The sequence below is a fragment of the Trematomus bernacchii genome, unplaced genomic scaffold, assembly GCF_902827165.1.
Source record: "Trematomus bernacchii unplaced genomic scaffold, fTreBer1.1, whole genome shotgun sequence".
NCBI lineage: Eukaryota > Metazoa > Chordata > Actinopteri > Perciformes > Nototheniidae > Trematomus > Trematomus bernacchii.
In genome coordinates this window covers 19,010,253-19,024,754 of record NW_022987973.1, presented here as the reverse complement: position 1 = coordinate 19,024,754, position 14,502 = coordinate 19,010,253, and the positions used below count along the sequence as shown (strand labels likewise).

At 40.2% G+C, this 14,502-nt stretch overlaps 1 protein-coding gene across 1 annotated transcript in view; it reads right to left on the bottom strand.

Moving 5' to 3' along the window:
- Positions 1-9,054: 9,054 nt before the first annotated feature.
- The window catches only part of chst1 (carbohydrate (keratan sulfate Gal-6) sulfotransferase 1), a 30,219-nt gene continuing 24,771 nt past the window's right edge, over positions 9,055-14,502 (bottom strand). Inside the window, exon 2 of the transcript XR_004554779.1 lies at positions 9,055-9,224. The gene's annotated coding sequence lies outside the window, so the exon portion shown is untranslated. The remainder of the gene's footprint in view (positions 9,225-14,502) is intronic.

Below are 14,502 nucleotides of genomic sequence, written 5' to 3'. Positions count from 1 at the left end.
TTATAGTAGGTAAGAACTTTTAAAGACCTGAAGCCACTTTAAAGCTGTAAAATTGTTGAACGCAGCAGAGCATGGTGTACAAGGTCAGTTACCTACTTTCAGGGGCATGCCGACTGTATATGGCTTCATAATCCTTTGAGAGTATTGCCTTTTATGCTCTTATTTTAAAATAGCCTGTGCAGACGAGCAAGGTACAACTCTCTTGCTGTTCCCTTTTTCAGAACAGTCATAACCATCCTGAAAGTTGAGAGCACATTGGTTACACTTGGAGGAGCAATTTATTTCAAGGTTCATATGAGGAGGTTAGGCCAGTTATGTCTATGAATAAGCAGCCCAGTCAGACACACTGCAGCTTGGATGCACTTACAGAGGAGCCTTTTTCGTTTTCTATCTTTATTACAGCCTTTTCCTGGGCATAACATACACTGTGTCTGAACTCTTAGCCCACGAAACTCTGGCACACACACACACACACACACACACACACACACACACACACACACACACACACACACACACACACACACACACACACACACACACACACACACACACTCACACTCACACTCACACTCACACACACACATATACAATCACACACCTAGCAGCCTTATAATGTCAGCTATAGACCTTTATGTCTCCCTTCTCCTTTATGTCTATCCATTTCTCATGGATGATGTTGAAAGAAGGTACAACATGAAGCTACGGGAGGGAGAGTATATGTATGCAGACTGATTTGGTTTATGTATTAATGAAAACATCAAAGCCAATACCCAATGAAAGATTAAATGCCTTCCATGTAAATTATTGAATGTGAAAAACAAACAAGTACTGAGTGTGAGGGAAAAGAAAACATGTCACGTAAAATATGCAATTAGGTCAAGCACGGTTAAAACTAAAGCAACAAAGAAAGTAAATCAGAAAGCATATTTATCAGTATCCGACAATATATGAATAGCATCAAAGACTGTCATAAGGACACTATTTGCAAAGAATTATATTACATTATCGGTTTGTCTGGAAAAAAGTACAGTCGCTGATATTTACAATGTATTTCCATCTGGCATTGTGTATGTGCCTTCCTGCTCTATGAGTCATTGGTCAGTTATTTGAGACAACTCACTGAATAGACATAAGTTCTGATGAGCTTTGCATTGAAAAGAAAATAGTTGATCAGCAAAGACGATGTCATTGTCACGATTAAAAGTGGGAAAAAAAATATCTGATGAAAAACCGTCTTAAATGCATGTGTTGTTAGTAGGTCTTGCATGTATTCAAGTCTTATTGGTTTATGATTAAATGTTTCACAGCAAGTATTTGAAAACAGAAATAGACTATTTGAAAAGGGAAAGAGTAACACCTCTTTCTTTAAGATATATATATGATGGACATGTCACTGTTTTACTGTTCAATATCAGTGTGAAATTGTGATTCAAGAAGGAAGCCCTGACAATTATCACGTATGTCTATGCCATCCTTGGATAAACAAGCGTCATTTGCATAGCAGCAACCGTATGTGCAGTCATGCTTACATGAATCCACATGTTCATGCTTTAGCTCAACCACACACACACACTTGACCTTCATGCACAATGTCAAGCCTCTAGGGCATGAACTGTGGCCTCCAAAGAGTGTGGACATTTTTTGTTAACAACCGACAGAGGCATCGAGCTGCTGATCCAAGCAAAAAATATGTACAACCAGCACATTTATCAAATTTCAAAATGTAAATATTGTCTTCCCCCACTTTGATTTAGTAATTAACTTAGATAAAGCTGGGAGATTGTCAGTGTTGGCAAGGCAGTTTGATGTGCCACTCTTTGCCCTAAGCTTGCTTGAGACATTGCCAACAATAGGAGGTTGTGTTGAAAAGATATGGCAGGTTGAATGAATTGACAAGGCAAATGTGTGGATGTCCTAAGATGTATTCCAACTAGCCAAATATAATGCAGCAGTGAATAGAATAGCAGTAAGTGCAATAACACACATCCTACTTAGCACAGTGGCATTTGATATCACACACATGACATGATCAAGGGTGTAGCTTTTAATATACAGCGTGTATACAGTTTCTGTCATTATCGGATGTTATTGTCTGGTAGTCATTTAAAAAAAAGAAAGTGTGGCTTCGATTTACGCTTACTATGTAACATGAGCTCTACTAATCTTCTTACTTTAGGTCAAATGTACATGTTGGACTAGTTTGAATTGAAGCATCGTTTTCACTTTTTACTTACTGAAATACATTTTACGACTTTTCAGTGTGGAAAAACACAGTAGCTTTTCGGCTTTACAAGAAAGTGAGAATCTTTAATGAATTGATGAACATGCTGAAAACATGAGGCCTTCGAGCAAAATGGAATTGCCTGCATTAAGACATAAGCAATGCTCTCAGCAGCTATTTTAAATGTGTTTGCGTATTGTAACTTCTGAGAGTTATATTTTCTGTCTTTTGCTTGTAAATACAGGTGGTGATGTTGCTCTCTCCTCACAGACTTATATTGTAGTGCCTATATTTAAATGGGCAGCTACTCCAAAAGTAACACAGTAGGGCAAACTAGAGAATGCAATTCCTGAAGAAATTGCTAGTGGGAATGCTTTATGCTGAAAATCTGACGCTAAACTGCTATGCTGAAATGTAATGTGTAAGAAGAAAGTGAAGAATTTAGATTGAAATGATACATGAACACTGGGGGCTTGAATGTGTGATGAGAGAAGAAAAGAGAGTAAAAAGGCTTGGAAAAGCAGCAGAATATTTGAACTGCAAATCTTTGAACTAACTTGATGGTGAATGATCTGTCGCCATGCCAACGGCATTTGAAGAAATCTCAAAACTGTCCCATAGATGTCTTCACGGCTGGACTGTTAGCACACATGTGAAGTTTGAGCACTTTTTGAACATTTTCATAGGAGTTATAGCGACATCGTCTTTTATGGCGAGAGATGCGTTTCCATGGAAACGGCATATGGTGAGATCTCACATTTGGCGTAGAGCTGTTGAGGCATGGACCGGTGATATACAAGTGAAGATTGGGGGACGATCGGACCGTGTCCATTGGACTTATAGCGAGCATTGTGTTGCCATGGCAACGGCATTTGAAGAAATCTCAAAATTGTCTCGTAGATGTCTTCACGGCTGGACTGTTAGCACACATGTGAATTTTGAGCACTTTTTGAACAGAGAGAGAGAGAGAGAGAGAGAGAGAGAGAGAGAGAGAGAGAGAGAGAGAGAGAGAGAGAGAGAGAGAATGAAATGAACAGTTAGAACTGACTGCTGTCAGTTGGAGTGATGACATCATCGTGTTCCATTGCACAGGTGTTTATCGTTGAGCTAACGAGGTGCCTAGACTTCAAAGGTTTCATTGTTCTGAATGAGAGGTGAACCTCTTACATGTGAACATTTTGTGGAAGAACGATAACAGATATCTGTGAAATTTCAAAACGTGAAGCATGTGAAGGAAGTTGAGTATCTGAAGTGTAATTTTTGTGTACTTTCGGGTTAATAATGGGGCCTTTTTGGCAGTTTAAGAAAGGTGTGCGGCTGCTGCTGTGAGGAAATATCTGCCTGAAATTACAATGGGCTTTAAAGGAGACATGTTGAACGTTTTTGTCACTTCATGCCCTCAAGAGGCATTTTGTTTAATTATTTTGCTTAATTATTTGTCAATTTTCAAGCTACGAGATGTTTTCCTACGTTTCTCATGAAATATTATGTCTCAAGAATGTAGGGTTTGGAAATTATGGCAGTTTTAAAAAAAAATATGAAGGCACATTTCAAGATTTCTTACGGTACGTCTACACAGCAGCGTTAAAAAAATCTTGGAGGTGGGCGTATCTGAAGCTTGAGGATTTTTTGCGAGCAAGGCACGAACAACCAATCACATGAATCTCCCGCCCACGACATACGAAGCAAAAAAGCCCGAAGTAAACTGGATATAAACTCCCCAAACAGGCGAAAACCTACCACTGTCTCTGCCACCTCCCTCCATGCCTGGCTCCTCCGGTTTATATCCCGGTAGGTCTGGTCATAAAGCACCGGGTGATTGATTCGCTACCGCTAATTTCTCCTCCATTTTTTGGAATATGAGGAAATGACCTGCGGTATGTCTCTCCCAGCATACACGCCGTTTGATTGGCTAGAGCTTGAACTGTCAGATTTGCATACACGGGATTTGATTGGCTGACGCTTCCACCTCAGCCTCAAAAGTTGAACATTGTTCAACTTTGAATCCTGAAAATCCTGAAAATCTCCGCTCGCCTGCCCACAATGCAGTTCGGCGAAAAGTGAGGGAAAGTGACGTCACCCCATTCAAAGTGAATGGGCAGAAGCGTTTCAAGATTTTTTTAACGCTGCTGTGTAGACGTACCGTTACCCTCTAGCTGTGACATTACGCACTCTAGTTAATGTTAAAATCTGAAGAAAACCTCTTTAACAAGGTCTGAACAATGTTTAATATCTCTAAAAGTAAGAATCAGATTTAAAAGTTGTGTTACACGAATAATGTCAGAAAGATGTGTAACATTTTAAAGTTCGAATGAGGTTTCTGAGTGAAAGTATGAATGAACAGTTAGCAGTTGAAGTCGCATGAAGATTTGTTGAAGTCTGAAGAATTTCTCCATTGACTTCAATGGTTAAAAATGTGATTAATTATGGGATGTATCTCTGGAATTATGAAAGTTATGAATGATAAAAGTAATAGCCATCGATTCCCGACGGAGCTGAACGTTTTGATGTTTGAACGGAGTTTCTGCGATGTTGAATGTGGGAGGAGAAGACGGACAAAATAATTGGACGGAATAATAATAATAAACTTTTCGTCCGTAGCATAACATATAGTGGGAATGCTGTATCAGCATTCCCACTAAATAAAAGGTATGTTGCAACAAACAATCAGAAACATTAAAGGTCAGTGGAAATGTGTTGTTATATCTTCTTTTGTAATTGTTTTACATGAACAGGACAGCTTGTTATGTTTGACGTTACAACTGCATTAATCTAGTGTTTTTTACAACAAGTAAAGATAATAATTCTGCCTCTAAAGTCGTAAAAAAGGAGCATATCTATATTATGCCATTCATATCTGTCAGATATTTTACGTGACATTTACATATGTCAGGAAATTACAAATGGAAATTGCAGTTGTATACATACATTTTCTTGTCAACAACTCATTCTGCATTTGGTCCAAAAACATATTCCATACCATGTTACAACAAAAAGCTGCTGTCATAACCAAAAATCTCATTTAAAAACACAACTTAATAAGAAATGATCCATAAACTACCAAGAAGGCTGGGAAATGGGTCTTTACTGACTTAAAAATTGAGAAAATGAAAATGCAGTGCTGTCTATCTTTGCTTTTGAAGCTGGGTGGAAAGCTGCAGGACGATGCCTGCGAGGCTGCCCAGGAGGTAGGGCAAATCAAAACACAAAATGCTCCGGGGAGACTGAAGGTTGGAGTTGTGGTTGAGGATATTAAATGAGAGTGGGAGAGTGTTGCATTCTGCAGATAACTAAATCAGAATCACCAGCATTGGAGAAGTCCCATCACAACATAGGCTCTGGAACACTCTGCCCCTCCATGTGAGGTCGGCCCAGACCCTAGGGGTTTTTAAATCTACACTAAAAACACACTTCTTCTCTCTGGCCTTCTAGTTAGAGCGGAGTACGACTCCTGACTTTTCCTTGTGTTTTATTTTTATTTTTTATATCTGTTGTAACTTATTGTCTTTTATTGTGATTGTAGTAATGTGTTTTTATTAAATGTACAGCACTTTGGCTCGACCAAAAATCGCTTTTAAATGTGCTTTATAAATAAAACTTGATTTGATTTGATTTGATTTGAACATAACAGCCGTAAGTAGGGATGGGTATCGTTAAGGTTTTAACGGTACTACTACTTTTATCGATACCGCTTATCGGTCCGGTCTTTTAACGGTACTCTTATCGGTTCTTTTGGAGAGAAAAATGAGGTAAACTAACTATATGTTGTATGTCAGGGACGACGGATGGAAATTAGCTCAAAGCAAAAATCCGGCATATTTACACTTGAAGCTAGGGTGACCAGATGTCCCGCTTTGCGCGGGACTGCACAGCATTTTCACGACTTTTGGTGCGTCCCGCAAATTGAGACGATGTCCCGCATATTTCATTTTGATTGGCCAAAACGCTTTTCTGCGGAGAAAGGCCGGCTCGGTTCGCTAACGGCCGGCACCGCCCATTATGATATGTTTTAAACGGCATTATGTAAGTTGCGCTGACAGGCGACAGAGGTCCACAGTGTACCCCCCCCGTTGACAGTTCATGCGTCAACATTACATTTACATGTCCCACATTGTCCCACACAAACATACTCTCTGTCCCACTTGTGGCTTTCTGGCACCTGGTCACCCTACTTGAAGCATTATTTGTCTAAAGTGTTCATTAATGTGCATTGTCCCTATTCAAATAAACGATTAAATGAAAATTAACAAATTGTGAACAAAACTAACATTGCTTTTTATTTAAATGAAATACATAATATTTCACATCAACAGAAACAACAACGTTTTAACAAATCATATTAAATAATCTGATGACAGAACTGTGAACAGAATGGCTGAAACTTTAACAAACTAAATAACTCAGTTCCCTCTAATCATTAACCCATGTTTGAATCATTGAGTTAGCTCCGTGTGTTGCTGCTAGCATACATAACACCTGACGTGGAAACGTTACTCGTGGATGGGGCTACAGAGCTACTAGAGAGACAGTCGAACCCGGTGCATTTCTCCGTCTGAACGTGGTGCACTTTTGCAAGATGTTTAGACAAATTGCTCGTGTTACCGCCCTGACATGCTAAACTCTTATTGCACTTTAGGCAACGAGCGAGACGGGTAAAGTTTAACCACACCTCGGAGCGCGTTCTCTCCGCCATCTCCTCCGTGTGTGTGTGTGTTGCTGCATGTAGCAGCTGCGTGTGTGTAAACTGCCCCGCCCCCTCGCAAGCAGGCGGGGGAGAGAGATCTCTCGTCTGGATTGGAGAGATCGAAAATACTAAAAATGACGCATTTTGCAGTCTTTTTGCATATTAGAAACGGAGTTGGCGACACTAAAACTGCAATATAATGTTTGTGTAGCAATAATACACATGACATATTTTTTAGATGTCTCCAGTACCGATAAAAAGACCGATAACGTCGGAGCTTAACGGTACCACGGTCTTTAATAATTCAGCCCCGGGGCCCGTTTAATACCGGGGCTCGGTACCCATCCCTAGCCGTAAGGCCAGCCAATGAGTTTAATACTGGCTGTGTGTGCTTGTGGCAACTCAATACACAATATATGCATGCTTACACATACAACAACAGGCAAACTGCAACATTCACACACAATTACACAACAAGTCTTCATTCATAACATGACCAAATATGTCTGATCCAAATGCAGTAATTCATTGCTCAATATCCTATTAACCTAATGACACAGTAACACATGGTGTACAGTCAGTGATAATGATTTTAAAGAGTTATTACATTTCAGTTACTATTTATTTTTGTTTTTTCAGGTGTATCTTGTGAAATAATGACACCAAATGATTATTGAATCCTTGAATACCAGAAATAGGATAGGAATGTTGATATATTTTTTTCCTGTGTGTTGAGTAAAGTAACTGATCTGGGATAAATTACCCTGGAGCAGGGATTTTAAATACGATTTAGGAAGGTAGTCTACACCAATCCAAGATAAATATGCTTCATGGTAAATCCCAAGTTTATTTATTTAGATTTATTTTATATTAGTTTTCTTATTGTTATCAAAAGAAATATGAGTTATTTAACTTGGTTTTTTATTTAAATGTTGTAAATTAATATAATTGAAATATAATGTTTAAGTGATACTTAATGAGCATTTGGTAACGTAAATTGCACTAACATTTTATAAATAATTGTGAATATTTTGCTTCTTCATCACACAGTAGAGTTGAATATAGTATATTACACATTATAGAAGTTGTAAACAACCAGGCAAGTGTCTCTGGTCTGAATACCTGGTTTGGATTTTGAGATTGTTCTAATAGTGGTTGCTTTGAAGCAACCACTACAACGAACAACGTATTTTCATATAGAATGCAGTAACACAATACTATTGTAGTTGTTATCGTATATTATGTAAGGGATAATGTGCAGCTATCAACAATAGTCTTGCGGTGAACATAACATGTTTCTGAGCCAATTCTTACAATCAGTTTTATTATATAATTCCTGACAAACTGCTCTAGGACACTTGAACATAAATATGAGTGTACCCACCTGACTAACCAAACGGAACCAAATAATTACTTGTGATTTTAAACTAGTAGTCCTAACACGTTTTATCAATAAATGAAGCGTTTCCTTCTCTGCAGTGTTTGAGTGGTATTATGAGGGACCATCATCAGCCGATCATAACAAATATTTTACAATTGTGCTCATTTTATTTTGGAATACAATGTCACTCTAAAACCCAATTTCTGTACCCCCTGGATGCAATTTTCTATGGCAGAATATGTTTTCTCACTCTCGTTGAGTTTTTTTCAAAGAAGGACCATTTTAGACATGTAATGCAGTATATCAAATAGATGTCAGCTACTCTGCCAGTTCCACAGACCATGTGCCGCTCTCAAGAAAAGAACACTTTGCACCCACGTTGAACAATCATAAAGGCAGAAATCCACTTTTGAAGAGGCAGAGATGCGAGTTCTTTCACTGACAGTAACCTCAATAGACCCAACTGCATTGCAGCTGCCACAAGACATGTGTTCAGTACAGGTGGGACTCACTTTTCCTCAGAAAGAAACTCACCATGTTTACCTCTGCCTCTGCCGCTGTCTCAACCTACACATTAAACCCAACTGCATGTCCTGGCAAGCTGTCTGAAAGATGTTGGAATTCACCCACTGAAGTTGTTACGTTCCCTACTGGGCTAGGGGAACCAGAGGGAAGTAACAACATATAAAATGACCGGGCGAGAGAAAAAGGAGAGGAAACTGTATACGGAAGCAAGGTTTTAATGGAACAAAAGAAAAAGGGCTCACCAGCCAACTTGCAAAGCAAACTAAGATACACATATATACAGGTCCCACACAGAGACATAGACACCATGCTGCAGCCAGAGGAGAAGGAGAGACCGACTGCAGCTTTTCTCAGGGTCCTTTATGGAGGCCCTGATTGGTGATTAGGAGCACCTGGAGGAGAAGCTGCACCTGGAGACAATATAGAGGGAGAGAGAGAAAGACACAGGTTGCATTCGAATAGTCCATTTAGCTTAGGAACCTTCCTAACGGAGTGAAATGACCCGGAAGTCCCTCAGTGGCAGCCATGATAAGTGCCGTTCGAATTCTCTAAATTAAAAGGAAAGGAGGTTTCAAACTTCCTTTATAACCTCCTTTAGCCTAGGAACCACTGGACCTCCCTAACCGAAAGGAGAGGAGAAAATGCTGCCCCACAATGCCTTGCGGCCGCAGCATTTGCCGTCACACAACAGTCGGCCGTTCACGGAAACAACCGATTATGAACGAGAAATGATATCGGTATAAAGTTACGGTGCTTATTAAGCAATTTAAAACGTATGTGGTAAGTTGCCAAAGTGCTTTGTTTTGAACGTTCATCAGTATTATAATCAAAAAGAGAAATATGAACGTTAGTTTTTACTGAAATGATCAAATAAAGTCAACATTTCACAGTCTTTACTGAGCTGTGTGGGGTTTGTTCAACTTTTAAAAGATGTTTGAATGGTGATATACACAGTGATAGATGTTAAGGACTAACGTTTATAATAAATACATTTGTATTGATTTTAAGATCTTTTCATACAATCATACGTATTGGGATCATTTGTATTAATGTGGACCGGAGGGAGAGGGTGACGAGCATAAGTTTCACTTTCCTTTTTTATTTCAATTCCAACTTTGGTCATGAAGAATATGTTTCTCTGTTGTCCCTGTTCATAAAGCATAAAACAACAGCATCAGAGCACGGTGCAGAGTCTCTAGATGAGTTTACAGTAGTCCCTCGTTCTTATTAAACATCCATGTTGTAGTCCGCTGTATAGAAAACTGTAGTTTCCATAGTTTCCCCACAGCAGCAGGCGCACATTTATGACCTCCGCTGGCGCATCATAAACACGTCGGATAGTGAAAGTGCAGTCGGATTCTCTAAAGTGCCGCAGTCTCTTCTCCTAAATCCTTTTGAATTCTCCTATCCACTATCCCTTAACCCCATGACGTTTCACTCCGAGGTCAAGGAATAGACGATAGGGTTAGAACTTAGGAGCTGTTTTTTTGGAGTATTCGAACGCAACCACACACACACACACACACAAACACCAGCACCCACTACGGCACGTAACAAAGTAGACAAAGCTAGATAAGAGAAGATACAAAAGATTCCAAATATACATTCTTAATGCAGATTTAATTCAAATTTGGATTTTTGGATTATCAATTTAAGGCTGTAATAGACCAACACTTTCATGCTCATAATATTTTTTACTTTCCCTATCTTATTGAAGGCATTGTTTTAGTCACTGAAAACACAATATAAAAATGATTATGCCTGCTGTTTAAAAACAATTGCAATTTATTGAGTCTTACACTATGCATCAAAGTTAATCACAACACAATTCTTGTCTGGCCACCTTGTTCCTTACAGCAATTATATCTGGGGGCGTTGTTGCCATGCATTGCTAAACTCATCAGTCTGCCATGTGTGTGCAAGGGCCAGCTGTTGTTATGATAAGTACTCCCAAGTTGTAGATTTATGACGTTTACCAGCTGAGTTGTAAAACTGGTAGAAGCCAACTCTTCTCTAATTCTAAGGAAAAATTGGCAATTTTGTTGACCGCATGTAAGAAGTAAGTCAATCTTGATACATCAAGAACACTTTACATACCTTTGTTACAGTAACACTTAAACAGGCTTTGGGAGGGCATAGAAATCAGACAAAATAATCAATAGATCTCGTCTCGGTCATTGTGCGTCTGCCTTATCCTGTTTTGTATAAACACTGCAATCGGAACACTGTCTAGATAGTCGGAGGTAGGGCACCTTGGGTCAGCAGGTGGGCCACTGCAAGCCGCATAATCTCTTTGCCACAACACAACTGCAGTATGCCCCCACTATTAATAACAGCAGTGGAAGCGAAGTGCACATGGAGGAAGAGGAGAGGGCCAAGTGGTCAGGCATTAATCAGATGTTGTGAGGGCTGTAAGCCAGGAAAGTGCTGGTAGCAATGTTATCAGGCACAAGAAGGGAAATGCATCTTCTCAATGTACACTGTAGGGCTCACAGGTATAAGGATACGGAGATGTTAACCCCATATGATTGTTGAACACCTCATCCCAAGACTTTTGCCATTCATTTGCTTTAAAAGCATGTAAGGCGTAGGTCAAACATACGAGAGTATTTCTCATTTGTTATTGAACAGAATGATGTCCATACAAGCAGGATTTATAAATAAATGATGTCCAGCAGAAGGAGAAAAAAACACAATTCATGCACTTTCAAAGCCAGTGGTCAGTTGGTCTAAACACACACACACACACACACACACACACACACACACACACACACACACACACACACACACACACACACACACACACACACACACACACACACACACACACACACACACACACACACACACACACAGACATAGTTGGCCTCCTGTGTTGTGGGTTGGTTGGATGTATCAGTGACCCGTGCAGGAAGGTTAATTGGCCAAGTCTACCATTCAGAGGTATTTACGCCACTGTTGCACAACATGTCACCTCATTAGTAATGCCTCACATAGGGCGCACATTCTAATGCTACAAGACAAATTCATGTCGTTTTCCACACACATTTCTACAATAAAAAGCAGAGTTTCTTAAAATCTTAGAAATGTGCAGTTTTCATTGACTCAAAACACTGTTTGTTTATGTACGTAAGGCAAAGATAAAGCTATGTTTACAAAAATACCCATAGATTTGAGGACAAGGACTACATTAAACTCATAATAGTTAAACATAATTGTATTAGCTGCAATAAACAGCTGCCTTGCTGCCTTTTACATTGCATGAGAGTCCCTTGCAGAGCCTTGGGTTCTTTAAAAATGTAATACGGGAAATCGTCTCTCCATACCATGACATTTATGGCGCATTTCCACTACACGGTCGGCCTCGGCCACACTCGGTACGGCTCGGTACGGCTTGGCCGCGTTGGGCCTTAACAGGGCCGACTCACTTCATGCTGCGCTTCCATTACAGTTTAGGAACTGGGGTAGTTACTATAGTAACGCAGTGTAGGCGGAGCCGTAATGTCATCTTCAATGAGAAATCCAGAAACACAACACAGCCGTTAGCTGTGAGCACTCGGAGCTCACAGCTCCTTATATATGTTCAGAAACTCGACAAAAGTTAAACAAGTACACACCACAGACTGCCTGTGTCATGGTGAATACAGTCGCTGCTTTATTTATGTCTGTATAGGCCGTTGTTGTGAGTGTGGACGGTCGGGGCATATACTGCGTTAGCTTAGCCAATCTCCATCTAGAAAAACACGAATTTTAAAAGGTTTTTCGCCTGCCGTCTGTCTGCAGACTTGACAAAGCATTAATTCATGGTTTTTACTAACCGGTATCAGTATGTTGTTACTTCGGCATCATTTTGAAACGTGTATTACAATTAAATCACGGTCAAATATGTCCATCTTGTTGTAGTTCTAGCCCTCTTGCCAGCGCTCCTCTCTCTAGTTTAGCATACTCAGCCCGACTCAGCCCTGTTTGTTGGCCCCGATAGAACCACAATTTTCTAGGGCCAGAAAAGAGGGGAAAAAGTGGCCCCGCGCCGTGCCGCGCCGGAACGAGGCCTAGTGGAAGCACAACCAAAAAAGGGGACGGCACGACACGGCACGCTTAAAGCGAGCTACGCGCTGCAATGGAAATGCGCCATAAGATCATCCTCTTCTGGATCTACACTATCATTGCCAATACGAAGTTACACGCAAGGCCATTGCACATCATCCACCCACCAAAGCATGACATTTGGCTTTAAGAGATGTGAATGTGGTTATTACGAGTCAACAAATCAACAATGAGCCCCCCCCCACTACTATCCATGGATGTTCAAACATTGAGTAACTCAGCCATCTGCACTCTCTTTCTCTCTTCCCCTCCCTCACACACTCTTTCTTTAAGACCATTTCTCCTTGGGGAGCGTATGCGACGCAGCGATCCAACACTAATTCTGCTGCCTCTGCTCAGTATAATCCAATCTGCTCTACTGGGGAAACAGAGGAACTGGCAAAAGAGGAGAGGCCCCGCAAACAAATAAACAGCTATAGTCTTTCTGACAACAGAACAATTGAGATTTCCTTCTGACGCATATTCCCTTTGATTTATTTTGACCAAACGTACAGCATATACGAAGATGAGCACTGTGCCATTACATGGTCTACTTGCAAATAGTCTGTGCCCCATTTTAACAGGCTCTATACTTAGATAAAACAAAAACAGAATTACGGATTGGAACTGCATTCGCCCCCTTTGCACGTCCCTCCTGAGATTTTATAGCGTAATCATTTAGAAATTCAGGCTGCTCAACTTCCACCAGAAGAGCATGAATATTTCACCCTCTGCAAATGAAGACTCAGCGTTAAATTCCTTGATGGCAGTGATTATGACACGGTAATTAGTGCGATGGTTATGTGATGATGATTGTCATTATCGTGCCCTCATCAGAGGCTGTCAATCACAGCTTGTGTGAAGCTAATAAACATGAAAAGGAAAGAGTGAAAACTGGCATACATAAAGAACTGATATGCTAGTATAATGGAATATAAATTCACCAGAGAATAGGTCTGCAACCAAATTTAAAGATCAAAGGAATGTGATTATTTTTACATGCTTTGACCATGTTCACAAGGAGCGATGATATATACGCAGCTAATGACGGGTATGCAATTATTTAGGCAATATATGAGTCTAGTGCACAGGTTTATCATAGTCAGAGTAAAGTAGACTATTACACATACAAACACATTCAGTGTAACTGGGAATACTCTAGGCTAGGGGGATGGATCTCTCATCCACAGTTAGTCAACTACAATAACCAGGCGTTCAGAACGTTTACTTTTTGAAACATGTTACATATATATTTAAGGCAAGTCATTGTTTATTTTAAAGGTTCAATTTGTTTTTAAAGAGGACATGTGGCCCCTCTGGTCTGCAAACGTCTTTAGTCCTGAAGTTCACCCCAGAGGGAGTTTCTCTCCCACACACTCCCCCCCTGCCTGAAACACCTCAATTGGACTCCTTTGTTTACTTCCGTAACAGTGACATCACTATATAACATGCAAGATTCTATTGGCTAGCGCTCTAACACATTGTATGTGATAGGCGGCGGGACATCTCTGATCGATTTAGCAATCACAACAGATCCGGACAGCTCACCAATCAGATCAAACTGGGCTCTGGTTTCAGACAGAGGGTGAAAAGAGGTGC